At 36.8% G+C, this 13,781-nt stretch overlaps 1 protein-coding gene across 14 annotated transcripts in view; it reads left to right on the top strand.

The window, feature by feature from the left end:
* LOC137291729 (receptor-type tyrosine-protein phosphatase delta-like) overlaps nucleotides 1–13,781 on the top strand; it is a 415,228-nt gene that overhangs the window by 218,886 nt on the left and 182,561 nt on the right. For 13 of the 14 annotated variants that reach the window (XM_067823219.1, XM_067823205.1, XM_067823218.1 and 10 more), the window contains one exon: nucleotides 6,360–6,433. The gene's annotated coding sequence lies outside the window, so the exon portion shown is untranslated. Of the gene's footprint in view, nucleotides 1–4,006; nucleotides 4,117–6,359; nucleotides 6,434–13,781 lie in introns of those variants that run through there. The other variant, XM_067823210.1, reaches the window with a different exon arrangement.

Here is a 13,781-nt window from a genome sequence, read left to right on the forward strand (position 1 = left end):
TAATTGTTCAGTCACGGACTAAATCCTTGTTCCAAACCCCATTACTGGTAAAACACAAAAACAGTTTTCATCAAACTCACTTTTTTGTTAACTCAGTACATAGTGATGAAATACCAGGTAAACAATGCAGCTACAGTAAGTCAGGCTTGACAGGTTTGTCTTGGCAAAAGGGGGGTAACTCCTGGTTGCCTCCTGGGACTAAATACCACTGTAATGCTTAGTGGCATTTCAGGTTCATCAGCCTAGCGTGTGTGACTTTAAGAAAACACTGAATGTCTAGCAAGGATTAACAGCATCTCTTATTAGATGAATGGTCTTCTTTTCACGTTGTTATCTTATTTATTCTTTATGCACTTGTGATTTAGAGAATATTGGGTTGTCTTTAACATTTCTGGTATATCACATTTTTCTGTTTTCATGTAAATACATCTATGCATTACATTTTGGAGACAATATGTGTTTTATCATTTTTATAAAAATTAGGTAAAATGTCAGCTTCTAAACAGAAATTTCAAAATGTCAAGTATTTGAAATACTACTGCTGATTTGTTGTCATTTGTCAGAGCTACAGAAAGAAAAACACATTAGATGGTCTGTCCACAGTTATTCTCATAGGAATTACCACTGAAATATTCAAGATTCTCATTGTCAAGTTGTAAGGATTGTCTTCGAAAGCTGCAAAAATGCCAAACATTTGCTAATAAATATGGTAGGATGTGTAAATATTATTGTACTGTGACTCATAAACGTAGTCAGGTTGTTTTTCTCCTTTGTGCTTTTACCTGTTCAGGTGAGTCACAGCTCAATTAGGAAGCTGTCGTCCTTTGTTAAGACATGTTGTTAACATTTTGTTGCATACAGTATTGCAGCCAAACTACATGGGTTGATCTCGGTCCCCATTCCTTTTAGAAATGAAGTGGGCTGAATTTCGAGAACATATGTCAGACGATGTGTGAAATGTGCAGCCTTTTTGTTGAATCATTTTGCAACTTCTTTGCGAGCGTATTGAGCTGAAACTAATGTAGCATGTACAGATGTTATTTGTGGTGATACCTGGGCTGAACTAGAAATGTATCACAAAGATATCTAGATCTTATGAAACGAAGCAAAACCTACATATTTAAACCTGGGGATGTTATATCTTCGTAACTAACATGAAACAGAATGAATTTGCAGTATTTTTAAAGGCTGAATACCAATAGCATATTTATTGTGTTGACATGAGACATTTTCTGTGTGTAAAGTATGTTGTGATGCCTTTGATAAGAATATTTTTTGTGTGAGTTGTATGCAGAACATTTTATCGTTAACAGCATGAACAGTTTTCTATAACACTGTGCTTGTCTGTATTCATGAAACAGGCTATAAATTATTTGCGAAAACAGCCGATTAGCATGCGATGGAGATAATGACATTGCAAATATGATTCTGCATCACACTCCATTAACATCAGAGTTTCACGTCATAAAAATCAATATTCACATAGCTTTTTGAACTGTGAGTAATTTCTGATACTACACTGCTTGGGGATGTTTTGTTGTAAAATTAGAACAAATATGAGTCACAGTGCTATAGATAGCCTTTAGTATTCTCAGGGTAGTTAACAAATTTATATTTAGATCACATGAGGTGACTTTACTTGGTATAAATTTAGCTTTCAGTCTGGGAAAATATTTTCTTCTAGAAATTTGAATGAATAAGAGGAACTAATTCAATAGTTTTCTTATTTAGTGAATTACACATATTCTTCACCAATATTTCCGATTCAGTTTTAAATATGAATATATGAGATAAAATAAATAAATTCCAATGAATCCATAGCAAATAGAGTTATTGTATGTGCATTGAGAGACTGTGTAAACAATAAAGGGGAAAGACTGTTTCCTTGCCATACTCCTTTACCCTTCTCATGCATTAGAAGTGTGGAGTTTTGTTTGCTGTAAGCTCTGCTGTCACTCTGACCTGTACTGAAAGGTTTTGGGAGGTGCCTTGGAGGTGAATCTTAGTTTGCAATTGTTCACTGTTAATGGTCTTTTACTAATGATGATAGGTGCAAATATAGACATCAGGGAAGTGTTTGCACGGGCTTAACAATTTGGTGGAGTGAAATTTAGACCTTTATGACTTACTAAGGTGTGTGTCTTCCTTTAGAAGGTATATCGTTTATCTGTAAATTTAAACTTAGTCTTAGACTGGTGTCACGTAGGTCTTGGAAAAGTACTTTGTTATCAAGAAAGTTTAGACCTTCCAGCACAGGACAATAGCTTGTATGTCTTATGAAGTCATATAGTTGTGAAAAATGTGTACCTAAAATAGGCGTGCTAGTCTTTTGAAACTGAACACAATCTGTAATGGTGGAAATATTATCCTGAATGTTCTTTTTTCTTTATTTGCTTGAAAACAGAACTGGAATTATTCTTGGTGTGACAAGTATAGTGAAATTTCGAATCACCCAAGTTAAAATGATTTTTCTGAAACTTTATCATCAGTTTAGGATTTCTGCAAGGCTGTGATGCCATAGGATAGACAATGGGATGAGATGGTGCAGTTAGTTTCTTTGCAGTGTGTTGTGTTACATCCGGTTTGTATGTCACGAGAGATTTACCTACATGGTAGGTGGAGTCGTGTGGAACAGCCAAGGCAAATAGTGTCTCTTACAGGCTGCTACATGATGTGAAGACAGTCATGCATGAAAAATGCACTACACAAACATTCTTTATATTTGACACAGAAAGAACGGAATATACTGTTTACAATGATTCATGAAATTATCATTTATCAATTAATAGTTACAAAATATAATGATGAGATGTTAAAGCAGTCTTGTTTATGAGAGACAGTTTATGAAATAATCAAATTTAACTTAATTGTACATAGATTCAATGTTTGCTTGCAATGTCCAAACAAAATAAACTAAGTGATATAACTACACATCACAAGGTATATTGTGTGGAAACTTTTAAAAATACTGAAAAATGTATCAAAATCTAGTACATCATAATGGCACCATGCTTAAACATGCGCATTTTGAGTAGCATTTTAATGGTAAGAGCATGTCTGAAAAGGTTTAAGATCACCTGATAATATCTAAGTCACAGAGACGTTTTCTAAGCAGGTCTCTGACTCATGGAAAGAGAATGTCATAAAACATAGACCAACACACTCTGTCACCTTAGACATGTCTTTAATCTAGGGAATTGTGCGCAGGTAGAAATGACATTATCTACAATCTCCATACGTTAGTGGATCTTCTGGGTTAGCTACAGGGAGTTTGAAATTCTTTGACCAAAAAAAAAAATATACATCAATTCACAATTGAGAAATTCTCAGCTTGATGTATGTCATTTGTTTATCTACATCTGTCTGTGTTATAGATTTGACTTCAAAGGTAAATGCTAATGTTTATAATCACAAAATCACCATGAATTTATTTATATGAGTGTGTTTTTCTGTGGATATTTCAAACATGATAGATTGTGTGATAAGTTACGTATTTATCTTGATTTTGTTAAATAAGCACTTTCAGAGAACCATGATAATGTCACAAGGATTATTTATTTTCTTTGAGTATTATTTAATACCCTGTGTACTGCTAGTTGCACACTTACAAATGAGGAAATGATTAAGCTGTCAGGAAATGGTCGAAGTATATTGTAATCTGTATTTCTTTCCAGGTTGAAACTATTTAAAAAAACACCCATTTGCACAAACATTTAATCTTGTGGAGACATTAGGTGTGAAACATAATATGTACTCTCATTGACTTTCAAACTGAACTACCTGTCGACACAGAGTTAAAACAAACTGGTTGAAGCAAAGGACGTTCAGTATTACTGGAATAATGAAAACAGTACGTGCTAGCTGTCAGGGGACCGTCAGATAGTTGACAACAGTAGTACCTCAACATGACAAGGTTATCTAGAGCTTACAGAGTAGGGGATTTCCTCACCCTATATGTTAGAGAGGTTACCTGTGTTATCACCTAATTCGTATGTAACTATCTTTAACTCGTGAGCTGCATGTACAGCAGATGTGGTGTTCAGCAAGCATATCACTTAGGTGTTTGGTTGTTTGTGGAGACATTGTTCAGCTTTGTTGATGTGTATCTGGGGAGCGGTAGGTAGAGTGTCTGTATATTAATACAATTTATTGTTCGGTACTTTTAATGCACTTTGAAGCACTGTTTCTTTAGAAGAATTGTTTACATTCCTTGAATGTTTCTAACCATGATTCTTTATATTGTACAGACGAAATAATTGTGAGAATTTTGGTATACTGTGAACAAATAAGAGTGGTATTTTATCAGCGTTTTACCTGTCATTATGAATGTTTCATTTTTCTAAGCTTGGTTTTATTAGGTTGGTACAAGGAGGTATTTACTTATAAACACACTGTTGTTTCATTGTCATTCAGAATAATAACAAATATTGTTAGTTTTAATTAAAACTTATCTAGCTGCTGTGGGTAATATGAAGGAGACAACGACCAGATATTGACATTCTCGTGACATTCCCATGCCCCGCACGTCATGTGTAGACGGTGTATACGGCCTGTATCACCTGCCATGGGTCTGGGACAGTCAGAATGCCGGGGACAGCCAGGTGGTGCCTTGTGTCAGTGTATGCATCCACATGAACATGCTCCACGTGTATTGACATAGACATGTCTACAGTTACCGAGTACACAATTACACCCTACCAATTTTCCAGTACCTTCAGTGTTGATGCTCTGTTCATGTGTATATGTCTAACATGCCTTGTATTACACACATGGGATATCAGGTTTTGGTGTCGGTATGAAGGAGGGTTCATTGTTGGGGACTGTTCAGTAACATTTTTATGTCCCTGTTTAAGATAGCAGCTGGCTATACAGCCTAAGGTATAGTTACAGTATTTACTGGTCAGAGGCTTGTCTAGCTACTTGGAATTGTGGAATTATGAAGGACTTGTAGTCTTTTCTATATGTTTAAGTTTGCATCAAAAGGATCAGCACTGAATAGTGTAAAAGATATATTTATTTTGAAATTTCCACAAATAACTACTGATATTGACTGGTCAGACATAGGTGTAGCCCAGAGATGTCAGGTGTCACAATGTGCCAAGCAGAGTAGCCACCCTTAGCATGCCAGGATTATCTGATCTTGAGTTCATACCCAAACCTATTTGTTGATCTCTCACCAACATATCCCATAGACTTTCCTCATGCATTGAGCTACCACTTTGTAACATAATGGAATACTGTTTATTAGGCATGTAGAGCTGATCAGTCGTTGGTAGCTGGGTTCACCCGTGATGATCCTTGTTAAAATAGATCTTTAACAACCTTTCCATACTAGACAATCAAACAGTCAGGCTTGCTGACTTTTTCGATGCATGTCATCATATCCCAGTTGCGTAATTAATGCCCCTGATGTTGAACACTGGAATCTCTTGTGCTGTCTTGGTTATTTACAGACTTTGGTCATATAGCAGGAATATTGCAGTGTGTTGTGTTAAACAACAAACAAACAGCTGGACAAATGCGATGTTTACCTACCTTTGAATGCATGTGTTTGTAGGACAAATATATATACATATCCAATTGTGTGCACTTAAGTACTAGCATGCTGTTATTGTTACAAGATGAATGGATGTTCCCGATCTGTGAACTCGTCCATAAAAATAGGAGCTCCTTTGTTGAGTATCAGGTGATCAATGTGAAACAGCTGTCTGCATGTGCCAATACACCCTCAAGCTACATCGATAGTAGGTATATCTAATTATCTTCTAATATTTAGAGACCCCAGATGAATGTTTGGATAGTTACTGAGCTATACTTGCACCCAACAAAGGTTTTAATCAACAGAGCTGTCACTGGATGATATAACAGGTGATACTAACAATGTACACGTGTGATAAATTCTATATTTTAACTCTGTTGTATTGCAAGTGACACTATTCACTTTGTCTCAAACACGTTCTGTAACATGTGCTATTTGAGATTGCACTTTCTCGGTGTCTTGACTTTTCAACAGGACAGCGAGTTTTTTGCACATATTGCTGTATTATTTATACATTGAAACAAAATGAAAGGATAATGGCTTTAGAGAGATGTTTTGCGGCTAAGATCAAATAGACAGTTGAAATATTCATGATCCTTAAATATTTTTGTTCTGTCTATTGAAAGTTTCATTTCAGCACTAACAATGTATCTGTCACTTTTAATTGATTCTCAGTTTATTTTTCAGGTTTATGTTTTTATTCCTGTGGCATCCAGAGGATCATAAAATACTATTATGGTCGACACTTGATAGTTCAAGAAATTTGAAAAAAAAGAATTATGTGAAACCAAATGTTTATGTATGTTTTCTTTTGTTTCAGACTACCATACGGATTACTATAAATAAGTGTAGAGCCAGCTCTGGCCTGGCTTCAAAATGAATTTATAATGATTGGTAAGTACAACCTTCTTTTCTTTTTTAATTTTTCATGAGAAAGTGGCACATGGTTTTTACCAGCACCATTGGTTGGACGTAGATTGTCACAAATATGTTGAAATGGTGAAACTTAATATTATAAGCGACAAACTATTGCCCTAGAAATGGTCAGCCCAGTAACACAGAAAGGAGTATTCCTACGACCAACACAGAAAACATTGATCTGGACATTAACTTATTATCAAGGCCACGAGGGACACAGTTTTGAATTCTCCTAGCCTGTAAATATTGTTTGCAAGTGAAAGTGTTCATTCTTCGTCGGCCAAGCAATGGATCAAAAAGGAGCAAATATTGATTAAAGACTTTTCATTGATTTTACTTGTGTAACATATTTCCAACTGATTGATCAATATTTTATCTCTCGACTGTCTGTGTATTATATTAGGAAGTCGGTATGCAATTACAAGCTTGTGTCATAGGTAACTTGGGCCATGGAGATCACTGTGACTGTGTCTCGGCTATATTAGCTGTCAAATTCAATACTTCTCACAAAACATAACCTTTGATTTTGTGGGATTCAAAATTCATCTGATTTGAGGGCAAGCATGAATACATTACATTTCAAACAAGCAGATTTCTATTTATCTATTTTTTTTCGCCTGTGCTGTGGGCATATATTTGAATTTAAATTCAGAATGATTCATGTGTCATAAATTTTGAAACCCCATGGCTGTGTGCAGTCACTTTGGATGTAAGGTCATGAGAATTATTTTCATTCCTTGCTCAGAGAAATTCTTTCCATTATTGAGCTTATAATGATGTATGAGGCTTGCAAACACATTTGGTCTCAAACCTTGTCATACAGTAATTGCTGGGATTTGAAGGTATTGGCAGTCTTTGTTGAAAATAAATTATGATGTAATTTGCCAGAGCAATCAGACCCTTTCATGCCCAAAGTATTCTGAAAAATAATTTTAAAAAGTAAACACTGCAAGAAAACATGCTATGAGTTTATATGATGAAGGATTTGATGGAATACTGTATTGATGCATTGTCCAATGAAATGAACTAATTCTATTTCTAATTTGCTATGGAATACATGTTACCATGATGGCAGCATTTTCCTTTCAAGAAGCTTAGACCTTTTACAAAATAGTTCCATAGTAAAACACATGAGCAATGTCCAACAGCCTAAATAAAGTAAAGTTCTCCCTTTTCTACAGTCAGTTCTTCCCCACAGTGATATATACCCTGGAAGTCCTGCTCTTTCATATTCACAGAAACTTGTTTTGAACACAAACTTTTTATATGTCCGCTCAGGAATAGACTCATATCACTTCTCATAGGTTATATGTTATAATTAATTTTTCCATAATAAGGTAATGAGAATCTGAGAATGGAATGGGGAGCCTTAGTACCTACCATCTAAAATTTATCTTTTTACATACCCTGGCACCTAATTCTTTGAATATGTTTTTTTTCTCATTAAAGTTTGTATATGAAGCATATGTCAAAACTTTGGTGGCTTCACTATAATGTAATACCTGTAGCTTATCCTTTTATTGAAGATATTAATGTAACCCAACATCCAGTACAGACACAGGATACAAAATAAGCCATAAATCATGATACAGATGTGTGATGGATGTCTTCCCAGGTTGATAAGTTTCCAGTTTATGATCGCCTGTGTCATTGTTGAAATAGGAAGACATGGGTGAGTGGCCGTCTCCTTTTAGTGTCATGGGCTGTATTCCCCCACACCCACACCGTGTCGGTCAGCAATATTGTTGAAGTTGGGGAGATGGGTTTTACAGCATGTGTGACGATATTTACTGTGTGTGAAGTGAGATGTTATTGTCAGTGTTTATCTTCTCTCATGACTCATTCTCTGTCAGGGATGGAATCCTCATTCTAAAATTCTTTTTTTTTTTTTTAATTTGTCATTTTTTTTTATTTGTTTAACACATGGAATGTATGGATTAGTAGTTCAAAGGAAAGAAAAGGTGACAACATCGATCTGTAGATACTTGTTTAGTCACGTCAGAAACAAATGGCATACATACTGATGATCAGTTAAGGAACAGATTGTGTGTAAAATGTAACTAAATGATTTGATATTAATTTCTCTGTTTTAAGTTAAAGCAAAACAGTGTGTATGGTTGTACGCTGCTTTTATGAGTTTCATGGTGATGGACACCATAAATTGTATCCATGCAAGTATTTGAAACCATGTATATGGTGTGAAGTTGCACCTCATTTCCTCCGAAGGGCAGTAGGGAGGCCTCAGTGTTAAAGTGTGTGCTTGTCATGTAGAAACCCATGTTTGATTTCCCAAAGGGGTACAATGTTTAAAGGCTATTTTAGGGTAACCCCGCCGTGATATTGCTGGGATATGGCTAAAAATCAGTGTGGAGCTAAACTCACTCACACTCACTCTCTCTCTCTCTCTCTCTCTCTCACTCACTCACTTCTGGGGAGAGAGTAGAAGTATATAGTGCTATAGATGTGTGGTTGTTGATGTGTCTATCCTGTACGTAAATCATCACAGAAAACTGACCATTTACATCTAATTTACCCTTTCACATTTCTCCTTTTTTTTTCTGAATATTTTGTTGAATGATAAACTATGACACCAAGACATTGCACGTTTTGAATGAGTGTTGAATTTAGTCATTAATCTATAATGTTGTAGTTATCACATACTGTAAATATGGAAAATTACAGATAATATTCCACATTTTATTCTTTATTCCATGCTGCTGGACTTATCCATGATATTAATGGTGGAGAATAATTCTGTTGTATTTACATATGAAAGGGTCATTTAGAGTTATCGTGAAACCCGGAACAATATGTGCAACTAATCACAATCTGTAATACTACACCAGACAATCAGCAATGAAGTCGGTGCAGCAGACTCCATTTGCAGGAATGGCAATCACAGACAAAGGGACATAACTCTGTCTCAGCTATCTGCCTGTAAGTCCATGAACAAATGGGACAATATTCATAATACGCTGCTACCTTGTGTAATATTATAATCAGCCCACTGCATGATGACTCATCCTGCCACAGTGCTAGGTCTCCAGCACCAAACGGGGAGAGGACGGTTTCCATGACATTGTTAATTAATACACGACCTCCTCGCCATGTTAGCTGGCTGACCTAAGTTGCTTGTCTCTGCTATGTCCAACCAACCACTGCATATTACCTTTAGTATAGATAGATATGTTCATGTTGATTACTCATCTTTTTAGGTTTTCTTTGAATGTTGAGCATAAGAAATTTAGTCCATGATGCATTTACTTTTCATGAATTATGTAAAATACTTCGTGTAAAGATTTTCTGTTTTGGTCAGAAATTATGAATTTTAATGGGTTAAAGTAATGAAATCCTAGATGTGTTGGTTTGAAGTAGGTGTTGCTATGCAGGTAAAGGTATTTGGGTGAGGAGGATGGTGTTTCTTGCGTTATGTTAGTGTTGGTCAGAAATTCGGAAGTGGTAATGTCGTGGTGAATGTGACTTGAATGAGTGATAGGCATTTAAACCTCCGGTTATTGATCCTGAATTAATTTACTGGCAGTATCTTTGTAAAAATACATTTTGGTCTGTAGTGCCAGGCCTGCTTTCACAGTTTTCATGGCAGTTAATATGGGGAGGCAGTTGGTGTGGTCCTTATTGTCAATGTGATTAGTCACATAGAATTTCCACAGCAGAGAAACAGAGAAGCCCTCTCTCTCAATGTTGTTGAAATAAGCGAGAAAGAGAAAAGGCTTTGAATGTTTTGTAGAATAGTCAATTAACCAACGGCAGGGAAAAATATGTAGATCAAGATGGTGCTGTGGTATGTTGTAGTCTTTGCTCGTAATTCCAATATGGATGCTTAAATGAGGGCAGACGGCCAGCTAGGAGATGTTGCCAGAGGTGGATCACGGTTGCCTTGTGGTTAAAGCTTTCAGTAGTTTGCTAACATTTGGGCCAAATATTGTTCCATGTTGTGTAAAATAGTTAAGGATTGGTGTGTGAGTGTGTATGCAATATTTCAGCAATATCACGAGGACACCAGATGTGGACGTATTATGCATGTGGAAAATTGATCCCAGGCCTTTGGCATGAAGAGCAAACCACAAGGCTACCCCTTACCACCCTGAGTGGTAGATTGGGGAGCAGTGGTGAACTCCACATTTTGATTGCCAGGTTGACTGTGCGTAATCAGTATGGTGAACATAGACATGGCATGGTTGTATAACTGGTAAAAGTGGTATTAAGCCATATTCACTCATCACTTTCTTAAGCACTAGGACTCTGTAAACAGTAATCACTCCTAAACTCCTTGATTAGTGGGATGCAATGGAGTAACCTTGTTTTTTGAAGTGTTGGCTCATCATGACAAAAGTCCTGGGTTCGAATCCCCTCATCGGTACAATATGTGAAGCCCATTGCTGGTGTCACCTGCCGTGATGTTGTTGGACTATTGCTAAAAGCGTCGTAAAACCAAACTCACTCATACTTAATGCAAGGTCATTGACAACTGACTTAAATGTCAGTTTCATTCAGGTGTTTCTGTTTAGACAGTGTATCAGAAACATGAAATATTTCCACATTGTTCTGTGAATTAGTTGAAGTAGTCTGTCCATACTTCTGCATGTAAACAAAGATTTCAGTTTTTGTCTTCTTTACCAAGATCCTAAATCTCAAATGAGCATTCGTTTTGTCTTATAAGGTGTCAAGATACTTTAGTTTTACAGTTTAAGTCTCTTTGATACTACAGCATGGTTTATCAAAATTTAAAGTCATAAAAGAAAAGGTGACTAACAGGATCGGGTGGTCAGGCTCGCTCACTTGGTTGACACGTCATCGGTTCCCAATTGTGCAGATCGATGTTCATGCTGTTGATCACTGGATTGTATTGTCTTGATTCAGTTATTTACAGACTGCTGCCGTATACAACATATGTCATATTTGGGATTTCACTTTCTCAGTGACATGTTGCATTATGTCCTGTTATCAGCTTAGAAGGGTCAGTCAGGTAGCTGAGAGGCTAAATCATTTGCTCCTCACACCAAAGGCCTGGGTTCAGCTGGCCCCATGGGCACAATGCATGAATCCCATTTCTGGTGTCCCCTGCTGTGATGTTGCTGAAATATTGCTAAAAGTGGTATAAAACTCACTTACTCACTATTAGTATATTATAATGGAGGCTAACGCGTCAGACTTAGCTGTGATACTGAGAAATTACAGAGTGGTTTTCAAAACATAAACTAATTAGAAAGGTCTCTATCAACCTTTTCTGCTTGTAAAAGACGACCAAAATTTTGGTGCTTTGGTTGAGGGCGTGATCGCTGCTCATGTTATCAGAGTATTGTTTGAGTAGTGCTAAGCGTAGGGTAAAACAATGTACAAGCACTCCAATCAGGTACCCATGGTACAGATCTTAGTTGATTGCACGATACCTTAACGTAGACTAAGTACAATCATAGCGCTTGTTTCGTACAACAGCATCCAGATTACTCAGTGAAAGTCCAAGAGTAAATGCAGACAGAGGGGTAGCATAGTGGTTGAAGCCTCTGCTCATCACGCTTATGACCCAGGTTTTATTCTTCATATGGGTACTATGTGTGAAGCCTATTTCTGGTGTTCCCTGACATGATATTGCGGGAATATTGCTAAAGTGGCACAAAACCATACTCACTCATGAGTAGGTAGGAAAGAGGTGCCATTGTCAGTCAGCTGTGACTAGATGGTGTAAGGGCTATCTGAACGTAGCATTTCTTATCCCTTCAAGGGTCTGGGTTTGATTCCCAAGAACCATGTATGAATATTGCTGTAGCATTAACCATTTAACCATGCTTACTGAAAGGCTTCAGCCACCTTTATCCTTCTATATATCACAAGTGTTCATTACTAGCCATTTCTGATAAAATATTAATGGCAGTATGTGACACGATGGTGAGTCACGGTGATAATCATCCTTGAGACTAATTTCAATTTTGTCAAACTGAATGAGGATATGAATGTGTTTCAGAAATTATTTTGAATCGTCATAAAAGAATGATTTGATTCCGAATGTGTTGTCGTCATCCTGGGACTAATTCTAACTTTGTCAAAATTGTACCTGAATGAGGATATGAATGTGTTTCAGAAATTATTTTGAATCGTCATAAAAGAATGATTTGATTCCGAATGTGTTGTCGTCATCCTGGGACTAATTCTAACTTTGTCAAAATTGTACCTGAATGAGGATATGAATGTGTTTCAGAAATTATTTTGAATCGTCATAAAAGAATGGTTTGATTTCGGGACTAGTGTAATCAATACAGCAGAATCAGCAGATGTAATCAAACTTGGTTCCGCTCTGACTTCACAGCCTTCCACTTGTGCCTGTGTACTTATCCTGGATTCAATACCTATAAACATCAACTGATTGCACTGCATGAGGACAAGACTTGAAGAGATATGAATAATTAACCTTCTGTGTTACTCTATGCTGTTTACCTTTACCTGCGATAATGCATTGTAATAAGCTGCGTGCAGGACAGGTGGAGAGCAGTGTACCAATTCACCTTTGACGCAACCAGGTGCATAGGATTCTCGTCCCAGGAAGCAATTTCCCAGGGTCTTATTTATGGGCTGTGGATGGGAGCTGCATTGAAAAAGACTTAGTTGATCAATGATTGGCGATGAGGTGGTATGGCGCGATACCGACTCGGTGCTTTTGTCAGTGTAGGCAACTTTCATGGTGGATGTTCTCAGAGGATAATCAGCATCAATGTTGCTCAGGGCCGTCAGTGTCGGCTGCCACAGTGATTGACGTATACATCTCGGGGCAGTTATTCATTATGAAGATGCCTTTCTAGTTTGGTATCTGATCATTGAATTGGGCTGTGTTGTGAAGAGAGCTAATTTGGACAGATTTGTTATGGGATAGGTGTTGAAAAGAATACATATGTGTTTGATGTTTGTGAATTATGGTCTTGTTTACAGGGACGCCTGGGACAAGTCAGTTTTCATTTCGGTCAATCAAATAATGGCATCTTACTTGAGCTACTAGATAGTTTCTGTTTACGGTTTCAAACTGCAAATAAACTGGGATTTCATTTCATATCTGCTCAAAATGTAGCTATTAAATTTCACAATGATACTAAGAAGAGTTATCTTTAGTTGCTACTTACCACTTCTCAATAAATAGTCCACTAAATATGAACATCAATTTATTCTTTCATAATTACATTGTCATAATTATGTCACCAAAATCAAGGCAAGTGGAAAATTAGTCAGGGCAAGTTGCTTCTTAAAGTCATTAGGCCAGTGGCAAGTGGCTTTTAAAAATATGAACCCCAGGACCTAGATTTTTGAAGCTCTCTTA

The sequence above is a fragment of the Haliotis asinina genome, chromosome 7 (assembly GCF_037392515.1).
Source record: "Haliotis asinina isolate JCU_RB_2024 chromosome 7, JCU_Hal_asi_v2, whole genome shotgun sequence".
Lineage (NCBI taxonomy): Eukaryota > Metazoa > Mollusca > Gastropoda > Lepetellida > Haliotidae > Haliotis > Haliotis asinina.